This window comes from Hordeum vulgare, chromosome 7H (assembly GCF_904849725.1).
Source record: "Hordeum vulgare subsp. vulgare chromosome 7H, MorexV3_pseudomolecules_assembly, whole genome shotgun sequence".
Taxonomy (NCBI): Eukaryota; Viridiplantae; Streptophyta; class Magnoliopsida; order Poales; family Poaceae; genus Hordeum; species Hordeum vulgare.
In genome coordinates this window covers 43,519,155-43,537,034 of record NC_058524.1, presented here as the reverse complement: position 1 = coordinate 43,537,034, position 17,880 = coordinate 43,519,155, and positions in this window count along the sequence as shown.

Sequence of the window (17,880 nt, the reverse complement as noted above, 5' to 3'; positions counted from 1 at the left end):
AATCATCTCGTGAGCGAAAAGTTTCTGTCTTTTTCCAGCAGGATCAAACAACCATTACCAAGACTAGTCATAAAGGCTTTGCTTGGCTCAAACACGAAAAGAAACACAAAAAACACAATCACAACAGAATTATGGAAGTGTGGAGGCAACAAAACAGAAAGAAAAAGATAAATTCATTGGGTTGCCTCCCAACAAGCGCTATTGTTTAACGCCCTTAACTAGGCATATAATTGATATAATCACGTATCGTCGTCTTTGGTGCTCAAACCATAAGTGGCCCTCATTATCTTAAGGTTTTCATCTTTCTTGCTAGAAGATTCACCACTACTTTTAGGAACAAAAACAGACTTGGTGATTTTATTGTGGGCACAATTTGGAGTATTCTGCATAGCGGCAAAAGCGGAACCCAAGTTGGTTATTGTTGGGGAACGTCGCATGGGAAACAAAAATTTTCCTACGCGCACGAAGACCTATCATGGTGATGTCCATCTACGAGAGGGGATGAGTGATCTATGTACCCTTGTAGACCGTACAGCAGAAGCGTTAGTGAACGCGGTTGATGTAGTGGAACGTCCTCACGTCCCTCGATCCGCCCCGCGAACCGTCCCACGATCAGTCCCACAATCTAGTGCCGAACGGACGGCACCTCCGCGTTCAGCACACGCACAGCTCGACGATGATCTCGGCCTTCTTGATCCAGCAAGAGAGACGGGGAGGTAGAAGAGTTCTCCGGCAGCGTGACGGCGCTCCAGAGGTTGGTGATGATCTTGTCTCAGCAGGGCTCCACCCGAGCTCCGCAGAAACGCGATCTAGAGGAAAAACCGTGGAGGTATGTGGTCGGGCTGCCGTGGAAAAGTCATCTCAAATCAGCCCTAAAACCTCCGTATATATAGGGGGAAGAGGGGGAGCCTTGACTTGGGGCTCAAGGAGCCCCAAGGGGGTCGGCCGAACCAAAGGGGGGAAGGTCTCCCCTTCCAAACCGAATCCAACTTGGTTTGGAAGGTGGAGTCCTTCTTCCCTTTCCCACCTCCTCCTTTTTTTTTCTTTTCTCTTTGATTTTCTTCCTATGGCGCATAGGGCCTTCTTGGGCTGTCCCACCAGCCCACTAAGGGCTGGTGCGCCACCCCCAAGGCCTATGGGCTTCCCCGGGGTGGGTTGCCCCCCCCCCCCCCCGATGAACACCCGGAACCCATTCGTCATTCCCGGTACATTCCCGGTAACTCCGAAAACCTTCCGGTAATCAAATGAGGTTATCCTATATATCAATCTTCGTTTCCGGACCATTCCGGAAACCCTCGTGACGTCCATGATATCATCCGGGATTCGAAACAACATTCGGTAACCAACCATATAACTCAAATACGCATAAAACAACGTCGAACCTTAAGTGTGCAGACCCTGCGGGTTCGAGAACTATGTAGACATGAACCGAGAGACTCCTCGGTCAATATCCAATAGCGGGACCTGGATGCCCATATTGGATCCTACATATTCTACGAAGATCTTATCGTTTGAACCTCAGTGCCAAGGATTCATATAATCCCGTATGTCATTCCCTTTGTCCTTCGGTATGTTACTTGCCCGAGATTCGATTGTCAGTATCCGCATACCTATTTCAATCTCGTTTACCGGCAAGTCTCTTTACTCGTTCCGTAATACAAGATCCCGCAACTTACACTAAGTCACATTGCTTGCAAGGCTTGTGTGTGATGTTGTATTACCGAGTGGGCCCCGAGATACCTCTCCGTCACACGGAGTGACAAATCCCAGTCTCGATCCATACTCACTCAACTAACACCTTCGGAGATACCTGTAGAGCATCTTTATAGTCACCCAGTTACATTGCGACGTTTGATACACACAAAGCATTCCTCCGGTGTCAGTGAGTTATATGATCTCATGGTCATAGGAACAAATACTTGACACGCAGAAAACAGTAGCAACAAAATGACACGATCAACATGCTACGTCTATTAGTTTGGGTCTAGTCCATCACATGATTCTCCTAATGATGTGATCCCGTTATCAAGTAACAACACTTGCCTATGGCCAGGAAACCTTGGCCATCTTTGATCAACAAGCTAGTCAACTAGAGGCTTACTAGGGACAGTGTTTTGTCTATGTATCCACACAAGTATTGTGTTTCCAATCAATATAATTATAGCATGGATAATAAACGATTATCATGAACAAAGAAATATAATAATAACTAATTTATTATTGCCTCTAGGGCATATTTCCAACAGTCTCCCACTTGCACTAGAGTCAATAATCTAGTTCACATCACCATGTGATTCCAACGAATCCAACACCCATATAGTTATGGGGTCTGATCACGTCTTGCTCATGTGAGAGGTTTTAGTCAACGGTTCTGAAATTTTCTGATCCGTGTGTTCTTTACAAATCTTTATGTCATCTTATAGATGCTGCTACTATGTGCTATTCGGAAATACTCCAAATATCTACTCTACTATACGAATCCGTTTCACTACTCATAGTTATTCGGATTAGTGTCAAAGCTTGCATTGACGTAACCCTTTACGACGAACTCTTTAACCACCTCCATAATCGAGAAAAATTCCTTAGTCTATTTAGTTACTAAGGATAACTTTGACCGCTGATCAGTGATTCAATCCTGGATCACTCTGTGTACCTCTTTAACTGACTTGCCGCAAGGCACACATCAGGTGCGGTACTCAGCATGGCATACTTTAGAGTCTACGGCTAAGGCATAGAAGACGACCTTCGTCTATTCTCTTTATTCTGTCGTGGTCGGGTTTTGAGTCTTACTCAAATTCACACCTTACAACGCAACCAAGAACTCCTTCTTTGCTAATCTATTTTTGAACTCCTTCAAAACTTGTCAAGGCATGCATCTTGTTGAAACTTCCATTAAGCGCTTTCGATCTATCTCCATAGATCTTTGATGCTCAACATTCAAGTAGCTCAATCCAGGTATTCCTTTGAAAACTCCTTTCAAACAACCTTGTATGCTTTACAGAAATTCTACATTACTTCTGATCCACAATATGTCAACCACATATACTTATTAGAAATTCTATAGTGCTCCCACTCACTTCTTTGAAAATACAAGTTTCTCATAAACCTTGTACAAACCCAAAATCCTTGATCATCTCATCAAAGTGTATATTCCAACTCCGAGATGCTTGCACCAGTCCATTTAAGGATCGCTGGAGCTTGCATACTTGCTAGTATCTTTAGGATCGACAAAACTTCATGGTTGTATCTCATACAATGTTTGCTCAAGGAAACCGTCGAGGAAACAATGTTTTGACATCCTACATGCAATATTTCATAAATAATGCAACAACTACTAACATAATTCTAACAGACTTTTAACATCGCTACGAGTGAGAAAGTCTCATCATAGTCAACTGTTTGATCTTGTCGGAAACATCTTTGCGACAAGTCGAGCTTTTCTTAATAGTGACTTATCACTATCATCGTCTGTCTTCCTTTTAAAGATCCATCTTTACTCAACAATCCTATGACCATCAAGTAGTTCTTCCAAAGTCTACACTTTGTTTTCATACATGGATCCTCTCTCGGATTTCATGGCTTCCAGCCATTTGTCAGAATCTGGGCCCACCATTGCTTTCTCCATAACTCGTAGGTTCACTGTTGCCACAACAACATGACCTCCAAGACAGGGTTACCGTACCACTCTGTAGTAGTACGCGACCTTGTCAACCTACGAGGCTTGTAGTAACTTGATCGATGCTCGATGATCACCATCATCAGCTTTCACTTCAATTGGTGTAGGCGCCATAGGAACAACTTCCCGCGCCCTGCTACACACTGGTCGAAGTGATGGTTCAATAACCTCATCAAGTTCTACCACCCTCCCACTCAATTCTTTCGAGAGAAACCTTTCCTCGAGAAAGGATCCGTTTCTAGAAACAAATACTTTGCTTTCGGATCTGAGATAGGAGATGTACCCAACTGTTTTGGATATCCTATGAAGATGCATTTATCCGCTTTGGGTTCGAGCTTATCAGACTGAAACTTTTTCACATAAGTGTCGAAGCCCCAAACTTTCAAGAAACGACAGTTTAGATTTCTCTAAACCTCATTCTATACTGTGTCATCTCAACGGAAATACGCGGTGCCCTATTTTAAAGTGAATGCGGTTGTCTCTAACGCATAACCCATAAACGATAGTGGTAGCACCATACCAAATAGTAAGTGGCTATGACGTTCACACACATCATCACACTATGATGTTCCAGGTGGCATGAACCGCGAAACAATTTCCACATTGTCTTAACTGCGTACCAAAACTCGTAACTCGGATATTCATTTCTATGATCATATTGTAGACAGTTTATCCTCTTGTTACGACGAACTTCACTCCTGAAACAGAATTGAACTTTTCAATATTTCAGACTTGTGATTCATTAAGTAAATACTCTTGTATCTACTCAAATCGTCATTGAAGTAAGAACATAATGATATCCACTGCGTGCCTCAGCATCCATTGGACTGCATACATCAAAATGTATCACTTCCAACAAGTTACTATCTTGTTTCATCTCAATGAAAACAAGGCCTTTCTCATGTGGTATGATTTGCATGTCACTAGTGATTCAAAATCAAGTGAGTATAAAGATCCATCAGCATGGAGCCTCTTCATGCAATTTATACCAACATGACTCAAGCGGCAGTGCCACAAGTAAGTGGTACTATCATCATTACCTCGTATCTTTTCGCACCAATATCATGAACATGTGTAACACTACGATCGAGATTCAATAAACCATTGAAGGTGATTATTCAGGCAAATAGAGTAACCATTATTCTCTTTAAATGAATAATCGTATTGCAATAAACACGATCCAATCATGTTCATGCTTAACGCAAGCACCAAATAACAATTATTTAGGTTTAACACCAATCCCGGTGGTAGAGGGAGTGTGCGACGTTTGATCATATCAACCTTGGAAACACTTCCAACACGTATCGTCACCTTGCCTTTAGCTAGTCTCCGTTTATGCCGTAGCTTTCATTTCGTGTTACTAATCACTTAGCAACCGAACCGGTATCCAATACCCTCGTGCTACTAGGAGTACTAGTAAAGTACACATCAACATCATGTATATCAAATATACTTCTTTCGACTTTTGCCAGCCTTCTTATCTACCAAGTATCTAGAGTTGCTCCGCCTCAGTGACCGTTCCCCTCATAACAGAAGCACTTAGTCCAGGGCTTGGGTTTAATCTCGGGTCTCTTCATTAGTGCAGCAACTGCTTTGCCGTTTCACGAAGTATCCCTTCTAACCCTTGCCTTTCTCGAAACTTAGTGGTTTTACTAACCATCAACTATTGATGCTCCTTCTTGATTTCTACTTTCGGAGTGTCAAACATCGCGAATCGCTCAAGGATCATTGTATCTATCCTTGATATGTTATAGTTCATCACGAAGCTCTCACAGCTTGGTGGAAGTGACTTTGGAGAACCATCACTATCTTATCTGGAAGATCAACTCCCACTTGATTCAAGCGATTGTTGTACTCAGATAACCTGAGCACACGCTCAACGATTGAGCTTTTGTCCTTTACTTCGTGGACAAAGAATCTTGTCGGAGGTCTCATACCTCTTAACAAGGGCACAAGCATGAAATCACAATTTCATCTCTTTAGAACATCTCTTATGTTCTGTGACGTTTCAAAACGTCTTCGGCGCCTTGCTTCTAAGCCATTAAGTATTTTGTACTGAACTATCATGTAGTCATCAGAAACGTGTATGTCGGATGTTCACAGCATCCACAAACGACGCTCGAGGTGCAGCACACCAAGTGGTGCATTAAGGACATAAGCCTTCTGCGCACCAACGAGGACAATCCTCTTCAAAGTTTGCTAGTATCAACTTTCAACTAAATTTTCTCTAGGAACATTTAAAAACAGTAGAGCTATAGCGCAAGCTACATCGTAATTCGCAAAGACCATTAGACTATGTTCATAAAAATAAGTTCAATTAATCATATTACTTAAGAACTCCCACTCAAAAAGTACATCTCTCTAGTCATTTGAGTGGTACATGATCCAAATCCACTATCTCCAGTCCGATCATCACGTGAGTCGAGAATAGTTTCAGTGGTAAGCATCTCTATGCTAATCATATCAATTATACGATTCATGCTCGACCTTTTGGTCTCATGTGTTCCGAGGCCATGTCAGCACATGCTAGGCTCGTCAGGCTTAACCCGAGTGTTCCGCGTGTGCAACTGTTTTGCACCCATTGTATGTGAACGTTGAGTCTATCACACCCGATCATGACGTGGTGTCTCGAAACGAAGAACTGTCGCAACGGTGCACAGTCGGGGAGAACACAATTTCGTCTTGAAATTTTAGTGAGAGATCACCTCATAATGCTACCGTCGTTCTAAGCAAGATAAGGTGCATAAAGGATTAACATCACATGCAATTCATAAGTGACATGATATGGCCATCATCATGTGCTTCTTGATCTCCATCACCAAAGCACCGGCACGATCTTCTTGCCACCGGCGTCACACAATGATCTCCATCAACGTGTCGCCATCGGGGTTGTCGTGCTACTCATGCTATTACTACTAAAGCTACGTCCTAGCAATATAGTAAACGCATGTGCAAGCACAAATGTTAGTTTAAAGACAACCCTATGGCTCCTGCCGGTTGCGGTACCATCGACGTGCAAGTCGATATTAACTATTACAACATGATCATCTCATACATCCAATATATCACATCACATCGTTGGCCATATCACATCACAAGCATACCCTGCAAAAACAAGTTAGACGTCCTCTAATGGTTGTTGCATGTTTTACGTGGTGACCATGGGTATCTAGTAGGATCGCATCTTACTTACGCAAACACCACAACGGAGATGTATGAATTGCTATTTAACCTTATCCAAGGACCTCCTCGGTCAAATCCGATTCAACTAAAGTTGGAGAAACCGACACCCGCCAGTCATCTTTGAGCAACGGAGTTACTCGTAGCGATGAAACCAGTCTCTCGTAAGCGTACGAGTAATGTCGGTCCGAGCCGCTTCGATCCAACAATGCCGCAGCAAAACGCACATGACCGCCCACAAAAACTTTTGTGTTCTACTCGAGAAGACATCTACGCATGAACCTAGCTCATGATGCCACTGTTGGGGAACGTCGCATGGGAAACAAAAATTTTCCTACGCGCACGAAGACCTATCATGGTGATGTCCATCTACGAGAGGGGATGACTGATCTACGTACCCTTGCAGACCGTACAGCAGAAGCGTTAGTGAACACGGTTGATGTAGTGGAACGTCCTCACGTCCCTCGATCCGCCCCACGGACCGTCCCGCGATCAGTCCCACGATCTAGTGCCGAACGGACGGCACCTCCGCGTTCAGCACACGTACAGCTCGACGATGATCTCGGCCTTCTTGATCCAGCAAGAGAGACGGAGAGGTAGAAGAGTTCTCCGGCAGCATGACGGTGCTCCGGAGGTTGGTGATGATCTTGTCTCAGCAGGGCTCCGCCCGAGCTCTGCAGAAACACGATCTAGAGGAAAAACCGTGGAGGTATGTGGTCGGGCTGCCGTGGAAAAGTCGTCTCAAATCAGCCCTAAAACCTCCGTATATATAGGGGGAAGAGGGGGAGCCTTGACTTGGGGCTCAAGGAGCCCCAAGGGGGTCAGCCGAACCAAAGGGGGGAAGGTCTCCCCTTCCAAACCGAATCCAACTTGGTTTGGAAGGTGGAGTCCTTCTTCCCTTTCCCACCTCCTCCTTTTTTTCTTCTCTCTTTGATTTTCTTCCTATGGCACATAGGGCCTTCTTGGGCTGTCCCACCAGCCCACTAAGGGCTGGTGCGCCACCCCCAAGGCCTATGGGCTTCCCCGGGGTGGGTTGCCCCCCCGGTGAACACCCGGAACCCATTCGTCATTCCCCGTACATTCCCGGTAACTCCGAAAACCTTCCGGTAATCAAATGAGGTCATCCTATATATCAATATTCGTTTCCGGACCATTCCGTAAACCCTCGTGACGTCCGTGATCTCATCCGGGACTCCGAACAACATTCGGTAACCAACCATATAACTCAAATACGCATAAAACAACGTCGAACCTTAAGTGTGCAGACCCAGCGGGTTCGAGAACTATGTAGACATGAACCGAGAGACTCCTCGGTCAATATCCAATAGCGGGACCTGGATGCCCATATTGGATCCTACATATTCTACGAAGATCTTATCGTTTGAACCTCAGTGCCAAGGATTCATATAATCCCGTATGTCATTCCCTTTGTCCTTCGGTATGTTACTTGCCCGAGATTCGATCGTCAGTATCCGCATACCTATTTCAATCTCGTTTACCGGCAAGTCTCTTTACTCGTTCCGTAATACAAGATCCCGCAACTTACACTAAGTCACGTTGCTTGCAAGGCTTGTGTGTGATGTTGTATTACCGAGTGGGCCCCGAGATACCTCTCCGTCACACGGAGTGACAAATCCCAGTCAATATCCATACTAACTCAACTAACACCTTCGGAGATACCTGTAGAGCATCTTTATAGTCACCCAGTTACGTTGCGACGTTTGATACACACAAAGCATTCCTCCGGTGTCAGTGAGTTATATGATCTCATGGTCATAGGAACAAATACTTGACACGTAGAAAACAGTAGCAACAAAATGACACGATCAACATGCTACGTCTATTAGTTTGGGTCTAGTCCATCACATGATTCTCCTAATGATGTGGTCCCGTTATCAAGTAACAACACCTTGTTCATAATTAGAAGACACTGACTATCTTTGATCAACTGGCTAGCCAACTAGAGGCACTTTGTAGACTGGGCACGTAATCTTAAGCTAATCTTACAAGCTGGGAAGAAGGATTATGTCCTTAATGCTGTGCTAGGAGATGAACCACCCGCTACGGCTGATCAGGATGTTAAGAACGCTTGGTTAGCACATAAGGAGGACTACTCAGTAGTTCAATGTGCAGTCTTGTATGGCTTAGAACCGGGACTTCAACGTCGCTTTGAGCGTCATGGAGCATTTGAGATGTTCCAGGAGTTGAAGTTTATCTTTCAGAAGAACGCCCGGATCGAGAGGTATGAGACCTCCGATAAATTCTATGCTTGCAAGATGGAGGAGAACTCGTCTGTCAGTGAACATGTGCTCAAAATGTGTGGGTACTCAAACCGTCTAGCTGAGCTGGGGATTGAACTCCCGCAAGAAGCTATCACTGACAGAATCCTTCAATCACTGCCGCCAAGCTATAAAGGCTTTGTGTTGAACTACAACATGCATGGGATGAACAAGTCTCCGGCGAGTTGTTTGCGATGCTGAAAGTCGCAGAGTCTGAACTCCGTAAAGAGCATCAAGTGTTGATGGTGAATAAGACCACTAGTTTCAAGAGAAACGGCAAAGGCAAGAAGGGTAATTCAAAGAAGAGCGGCAAGCTTGTTGCCAATCCGACGAAGAAACCAAAAGCTGGACCTAAGCCTGAAACAGAGTGTTACTATTGCAAGGGTATGGGTCACTGGAAGTGCAATTGCCCCAAGTATCTGGCAGATAAGAAGGCGGCCAAAGAAAAATCAGGTATATTTGATATACATGTTATTGATGTGTATTTAACCGGCTCTCGTAGTAGTGCCTGGGTATTCGATACCGGTTCTGTTGCTCATATTTGCAACTCGAAACAGGAACTGCGGAATAGACGAAGGCTGGCGAAAGATGAAGTGACGATGCGCGTAGGAAATGGTTCCAAGGTTGATGCAATCGCTGTCGGCACAGTTTCACTTCAGTTACCATCAGGATTAGTTATGAACTTGAATCATTCTTATTTAGTGCCTGAGTTGAGCATGAACATTATATCTGGATCTTGTTTATTGCGAGACGGTTACTCTTTTAAGTCAGAGAATAACGGTTGTTCTATTTCTATGAGTAACATCTTTTATGGTCATGCACCCAATGTGAGAGGATTGTTCATATTGAATCTTGATAGTGATACACACATACATAACATTGAGACCAAAAGAGTTAGAGTTAACAATGATAGCGCCATGTTTTTGTGGCACTGCCGCTTAGGTCATATTGGTGTAAAGCGCATGAAGAAACTCCATGCCGATGGACTTTTGGAGTCACTTGACTTTGATTCACTTGACACGTGCGAACCATGCCTCATGGGCAAGATGACTAAAACTCCGTTCTCCGGAACAATGGAGCGTGCAAGTGACTTGTTGGGAATCATACATACCGATGTGTGTGGTCCAATGAGCGTAGAGGCACGTGGCGGATATCGTTATTTTCTCACCTTCACTGACGATTTGAGTAGATATGGTTATGTCTACTTAATGAAGCACAAGTCTGAAACATTTGAAAAGTTCAAGCAATTTCAGAGTGAAGTTGAAAATCATCGTAACAAGAAGATCAAGTTCCTACGGTCTGATCGTGGGGGTGAATATCTGAGTTTTGAGTTTGGTGCTCACTTAAGACAATGTGGAATTGTTTCACAGTTGACACCGCCTGGAACACCATAGCGTAATGGTGTGTCCGAACGTCGTAATCGTACTTTATTAGAGATGGTGCGATCTCTGATGTCTCTTACCGATTTGCCGTTATCGTTTTGGGGTTATGCATTAGAAACAGCTGCATTCACTTTAAATAGGGCACCATCAAAATCCGTTGAGACGACACCATACGAACTGTGGTATGGCAAAAGGCCAAAGTTGTCGTTTCTTAAAGTTTGGGGATGTGATGCTTATGTCAAAAAGCTTCAGCCTGAAAAGTTGGAACCCAAAGCGGAAAAGTGCATCTTCATAGGTTACCCAAAAGAGACAGTTGGGTACACCTTCTATCTCAAATCCGAGGGCAAAGTGTTTGTTGCTAAAAACAGAGCTTTTCTCGAGAAGGAGTTTCTCTCGAGAGAATTGAGTGGGAGGAAGATAGAACTTGACGAGGTTGTCGAACCTCTCATCCCTCTGGATGGTGGTGCAGGGCAAGGGGAAACCTCTGTCGTTGCGACGCCGGTTGAGGAGGAAGTTAATGATGATGATCATGAAACTCCGGTTCAAGTTTCTGTAGAACCACGCAGGTCGACGAGACCACGTGCTGCTCCAGAGTGGTACGGTAATCCCGTCTTATCAATCATGTTGTTGGACAACAATGAACCTGCAAATTATGAAGAAGCAATGGTGGGCCCAGATTCCAACAAATGGCTAGAAGCCATGAAGTCCGAGATAGGATCCATGTATGAGAACAAAGTGTGGACTTTGGAAGTACTGCCTGAGGGCCGCAAGGCTATTCAGAACAAATGGATCTTTAAGAGGAAGACGGACACTGACGGCAATGTGACCGTTTATAAAGCTCGACTTGCGGCAAAGGTTTTTTAACAAGTTCAAGGAGTTGACTACGATGAGACATTCTCACCCGTAGCGATGCTTAAGTCCGTCAGAATCATGTTAGCAATAGCTGCATTTTTCGATTATGAAATCTGGCAGATGGATGTCAAAACGGCGTTCCTTAACGGTTTCCTTAAGGAAGAATTGTATATGATGCAACCCGAAGGTTTTGTCGATCCTAAGAATGCTAACAAGGTGTGCAAGCTCCAGCGATCCATTTATGGACTGGTGCAAGCATCTCGGAGTTGGAACAAACGCTTTGATGAGGTGATCAAAGCATTTGGGTTTATACAAGTGGTTGGAGAATCTTGTATTTACAAGAAAGTGAGTGGGAGCTCCGTGGCGTTTCTAATATTATATGTGGATGACATATTGCTGATTGGAAACAACGTAGAGTTTTTGGAGAGCATAAAAGATTACTTGAATAAAAGTTTCTCTATGAAGGACCTAGGAGAAGCTGCTTACATTCTAGGCATTAAGATCTACAGGGATAGATCAAAACGCCTGATAGGACTTTCACAAAGCACATACCTTGATAAAGTTTTGAAGAGGTTCAAAATGGAACAGTCCAAGAAAGGGTTGTTGCCAGTTTTACAAGGTACGAGATTGAGTAAGACTCAGTGCCTAGCAACTGATGAGGATAGAGAGCATATGTGCACCGTCCCCTATGCTTCAGCCATAGGTTCTATCATGTATGCAATGCTGCGCACTAGACCGGACGTTAGCCTGGCCATAAGTATGGCAGGTAGGTTCCAGAGTAATCCAGGAGTGGATCACTGGACAACGGTCGAGAATATCCTGAAGTACCTGAAAAGGACTAAGGAGATGTTTCTCGTGTATGGAGGTGACGAAGAGCTCGCCGTAAAAGGTTATGTCGATGCAAGCTTTGACACAGATCCGGACGACTCTAAGTCACAAACCGGATACGTATTTATTCTTAATGGGGGTGCGGTAAGCTGGTGCAGTTCCAAGCAAAGCGTTGTAGCAGATTCTACATGTGAAGCGGAGTACATGGCTGCCTCGGAGGCGGCTAAGGAGGGTGTCTGGATGAAGCAGTTCATGACGGATCTTGGAGTGGTGCCAAGCGCACTGAATCCAATAACCTTGTTCTGTGACAACACGGGTGCCATTGCCTTAGCAAAGGAACCACGGTTTCACAAGAAGTCCAGACACATCAAACGACGCTTCAACCTCATCCGCGACTACGTCGAAGGAGAGGACGTAAATACATGCAAAGTGCACACGGATCTGAATGTAGCAGACCCGCTGGCTAAACATCTTCCACGGCCAAAGCATGATCAACACCAGAATTGTATGGGTGTTAGATTTATTACAATGTAATTCGCATGATGATGTGAGGGCTAGATTATTGACTCTAGTGCAAGTGGGAGACTGTTGGAATTATGCCCTAGAGGCAATAATAAATATAGTTATTATTATAATTCCTATATCAAGATAATTGTTTATTATCCATGCTATAATTGTATTGAATGAAGACTCATTTACATGTGTGGATGCATAGACAAAACACTGTCCCTAGCAAGCCTCTAGTTGGCTAGCCAGTTGATCAAAGATAGTCAGTGTCTTCTGATTATGAACAAGGTGTTGTTGCTTGATAACTGGATCACGTCATTAGGAGAATCACGTGATGGACTAGACCCAAACTAATAGACGTAGCATGTTGATCGTGTCATTTTGTTGCTACTGTTTTTCTGCGTGTCACGTATTTGTTCCTATGACCATGAGATCATATAACTCACTAACACCGGAGGAATACTTTGTGTGTATCAAACGTCGCAACGTAACTGGGTGACTATAAAGATGATCTATAGGTATCTCCGAAGGTGTTCGTTGAGTTAGTATGGATCAAGACTGGGATTTGTCACTCCGTGTGACGGAGAGGTATCTCGAGGCCCACTCGGTAATACAACATCACACACAAGCCTTGCAAGCAATGTGACTTAGTGTAAGTTGCGGGATCTTGTATTACGGAACGAGTAAAGAGACTTGCCGGTAAACGAGATTGAAATAGGTATGCGGATACTGACGATCGAATCTCGGGCAAGTAACATACCGAAGGACAAAGGGAATGACATACGGGATTATATGAATCCTTGGCACTGAGGTTCAAACGATAAGATCTTCATAGAATATGTAGGATCCAATATGGGCATCCAGGTCCCGCTATTGGATATTGACCGAGGAGTCTCTCGGGTCATGTCTACATAGTTCTCGAACCCGCAGGGTCTGCACACTTAAGGTTCGACGTTGTTTTATGCGTATTTGAGTTATATGGTTGGTTACCGAATGTTGTTCGGAGTCCCGGATGAGATCACGGACGTCACGAGGGTTTCCGGAATGGTCTGGAAACGAAGATTGATATATAGGATGACCTCATTTGATTACCGGAAGGTTTTCGGAGTTACCGGGAATGTACCGGGAATGACGAATGGGTTCCGGGAGTTCACCGGGGGAGGGGGGGGGGGGGCAACCCACCCCGGGGAAGCCCATAGGCCTTGGGGGTGGCACACCAGCCCTTAGTGGGCTGGTGGGACAGCCCAAGAAGGCCCTATGCGCCATAAGAAGAAAATCAAAGAGAAAAAAAAGGAGGAGGTGGGAAAGGGAAGAAGGACTCCACCCACCAAACCAAGTTGGACTCGGTTTGGGGGCGAGACCTTCCCCCCTTGGCTCGGCCGACCCCCTTGGGGCTCCTTGAGCCCCAACGCAAGGCTCCCCCTCTTCCCCCTATATATACGGAGGTTTTAGGGCTGATTTGAGACGACTTTTCACGGCAGCCCGACCACATACCTCCACGGTTTTTCCTCTGGATCGCGTTTCTGCGGAGCTCGGGCGGAGCCGTGCTGAGACAAGATCATCACCAACCTCCGGAGCGCCGTCACGCTGCCGGAGAACTCTTCTACCTCTCCGTCTCTCTTGCTGGATCAAGAAGGCCGAGATCATCGTCGAGCTGTACGTGTGCTGAACGCGGAGGTGCCGTCCGTTCGGCACTAGATCGTGGGACTGATCGCGGGACGGTTCGCAGGGCGGATCGAGGGACGTGAGGACGTTTCACTACATCAACCGCGTTCACTAACGCTTCTGCTGTATGGTCTACAAGGGTACGTAGATCACACATCCCCTCTCGTAGATGGACATCACCATGATAGGTCTTCATGCACGTAGGAAATTTTTTGTTTCCCATGCGACGTTCCCCAACACAATGGCGTCAAAAAACAGTCTTGATAACTCACAAGTATAGGGGATCATAACAATCTTCGAGGGAAGTATTTTTCCCAAATTTGTTGATTTGACACGAGGGAAGCCAAATAATATTTATTGGTCTTAGCAATTGAGTTGTCAATTCAATCGCACTTAGGGTATCCTCTGTAGCAAAAGTTTAGTAGCAAAGCAGAACAATAGTAGTAGCGATAGTAACTTTAGCAAGATTCAGTATATGAAAAGTGTAGTCCACGGATCAACAATGGATAAATATGGATGACATTCATCATGTAACGGTCACACACTAGAGTGACACAGAACTAGCTCAAATTCATCAATATCAAACATAGTGTATAGTACGGATCAAGCCATATCAAAATAACTCAATTACATGATCAATCTCATCCACACCCATCACCGCCGAGTAAGCCTACAAAGGAATTACTCACTCCTCGTGGTGAGCATCATGGAATGTTGATGGAGAAGGGTTGGTGATTGATACTTCTCCAACGTATTGGCAATTTATGAAGTATTCATGCCATATTCACCTATGTTTACAATAATTTTATATGGTTTTGATGCATTTTTATGATTTAATTAGAACAAACCTGGACTGACACTATTTTCAGCAGAATTATCGTGGTGTCATTTTGTGTGCACAAAACTTTTTGGTGATTTTTTCTAGAACATATGAGAAACATTGGAGTGAAGAACCACCGAATAGGGGCTCCCTGTTGTCCACAAGCCAACATGCCGCACCGGGGGGGGGGGGGGTTCAAAGGAACCTGTTAGCTTGTGATCCCTTCGTAACTCCATTTTGCGTGATTCCAACACCAAAAAATCCTATAAATAAAGAAATCCTCAGAAATTAGGAGAGACTCTCTGCCTCACTGCTGCAACTCTTTGTATTGACAAAAAACCAATCTGGAGAGAAAGCAATAACGGAAACACGAGAGAAACAAAGAGAGAGAGAGAGAGAGATCCAATCTCGGAGGGGCTCTCGTCCCTCTGGGAGCCATGAAGGCAAAGGACCAGAGGGGAGAACCTCTCCCCATCTAGGGAGAGGCCATGGAGGAGGAAACCTAAGGGGGGGGGACTCTCTCCTTCTCTCTCCCGGTGGCGCTGGAGTGCCACCAGGGGATCCATCGCCGCGATGATCGTCTTCATCAACAACATCGTCTTCATCACCTTCCTCATCTCCTTTCAGCTGCCCACTCTACCGCACCCCGCTGTAATCCCCTACTGGAACATGGTGTTTCATGACACATATTATTATTCAATGATGTGTTGCCATCCTATGATGTTTGAGTAGATTTATGTCATCCTTTGGGTTGATTGATGATCTTGATTGGTTTGAGTGTATGTTTTATTTTGCTGTTGTCCAATGGTTCCCTTCATGCCGCGCACACGTGTGGGATTCTCGATGTAGGGTGTTGCAATACGTTCATGATTCACTTATAGTGGATGGTTAGAGTGACAGAAGCTTACACCCGAGTAAGGGGATTGTTGCATATGAGAGTAAAGGAAACTTGATGTTTAATGTTATGGTTGGGTTTACCTTAATGATTTCTAGTAGTTGCGGATGCTTGCTAGAGGTCCAATCATAAGTTCATATGATTAAAGCATGGAAAGCATGTTAGCTCATGCCTCTGCCTCATATAAAATTGCAAGAATGATTACCGATCTTGTTATCAATTTCCTAGACGATTCCACACACCATACCATCAGTATTCCACACTCGCTATTGATATCGTTGCATGGCTCATACACTTATAGCTCTAGTGCATACATTGCATGACAATCCCTACTCGCATTGATATCGATTGATGGACATCTCCATATACTGTTGATCCGCCTAGTTGATGCAAGACTTTCTTCTGCCCTTTTACCTCTTTGAGACCCACCATAATATTTTATTCCATCTATATGTTATGTCCATGGTTCACTTTCATGTATTGAGTGAGTAATACAAAGTTGAAACGTATTAAAAAGTACAATCCAATTGCTTGACTTAACACCGTGGTGGTTGACATTTGTATTTATGTGGTGAAGACGGAGCCATGCTATGCCAATGTTATAAAATGAATGGGGGGGGGGGGGGGTAAACATTTTTAAGGATCGTATATTTTGAAAATTGATGAGTATGTTTATGGATATTACTATGTTGATGTTTGTTAATTCATTGTTTCTCAATGATCATACGTATAAGAGATACATGTTGGGTAGCATGTCACATCAAAAATTCTGTTTTTATCATTTACCTACTCGAGGATGAGCAGGAATTAAGCTTGGGGATGCTGATACGTCTCCAACGTATCTATAATTTTTTATTGTTCCATGCTATTATATTATCATTCTAGGATTCTCTTCACGCATTTACTTGCAGATTTATATTATTTTTGAGCACTAACCTATTAACCTAGTGCCAATTGTCACTTGCTATTTTCTGCATGTTTCTGGATTTACAGGTATACTGCACCGAACGAAGTCCGAATACCCCTAAACTTTTTCTGGACTGAATAAAGACCTGGAAGCTTTTTCTGGACTTTTTCATTATTTGATACCATATATGCTGAATCCCCCCCCCCCCCCCCCCCCCCCGCGATTGAATTGGATGGCCTACTAAACTTAGGGAGGGAGTAATTTCTTCGTAAAAGTTATGCATGTCATGGACCGAAAACACACCACATAATTACTCCAACAGAGTGTGTCTAAGTTGTCCAATAAGAGGTGTAAGAGTATATACTCCCTCCATTCCAGTTAATAGGGTACACACGTATTTCAAGATTTATACAAGTTAATTGGGTTTAGAAATGTACCATTTTAAACCTTTTTTGAATATGAATTCACCGGCATATATTTTCCGCACATAACCCACATTTTATTGGAAAAATTTATTGTCAAACTTGATTCTCGAAACGCATATTTGCCATATAGCAAATACAATAGGATGACGTAGACGGGCTGTAAGACTTAACTAGTATATTTTTGCTGAGCTGAAAGAGAAAGAAGAGGAGGGAGAAGAGAAGCTGACTACAGACTAACAGTCAGCTGTAACACGTGCTCCTAGACACTTTATAAGAGAGAAGGATGGGCCATGTATCTATAAAATAGTACTCATTTACATCTAACTATTGTTTTCTACCGGTTATAAGCTTGACTATAGATGACATGCCAACGTAGTCATCGGTTGGCTATTACTACTCCTGCTCTTATTCACTGCTGGCCTTTTCTCTATGCTTTGGAGTTTGTGCAATGAGTGTTGGTTCAT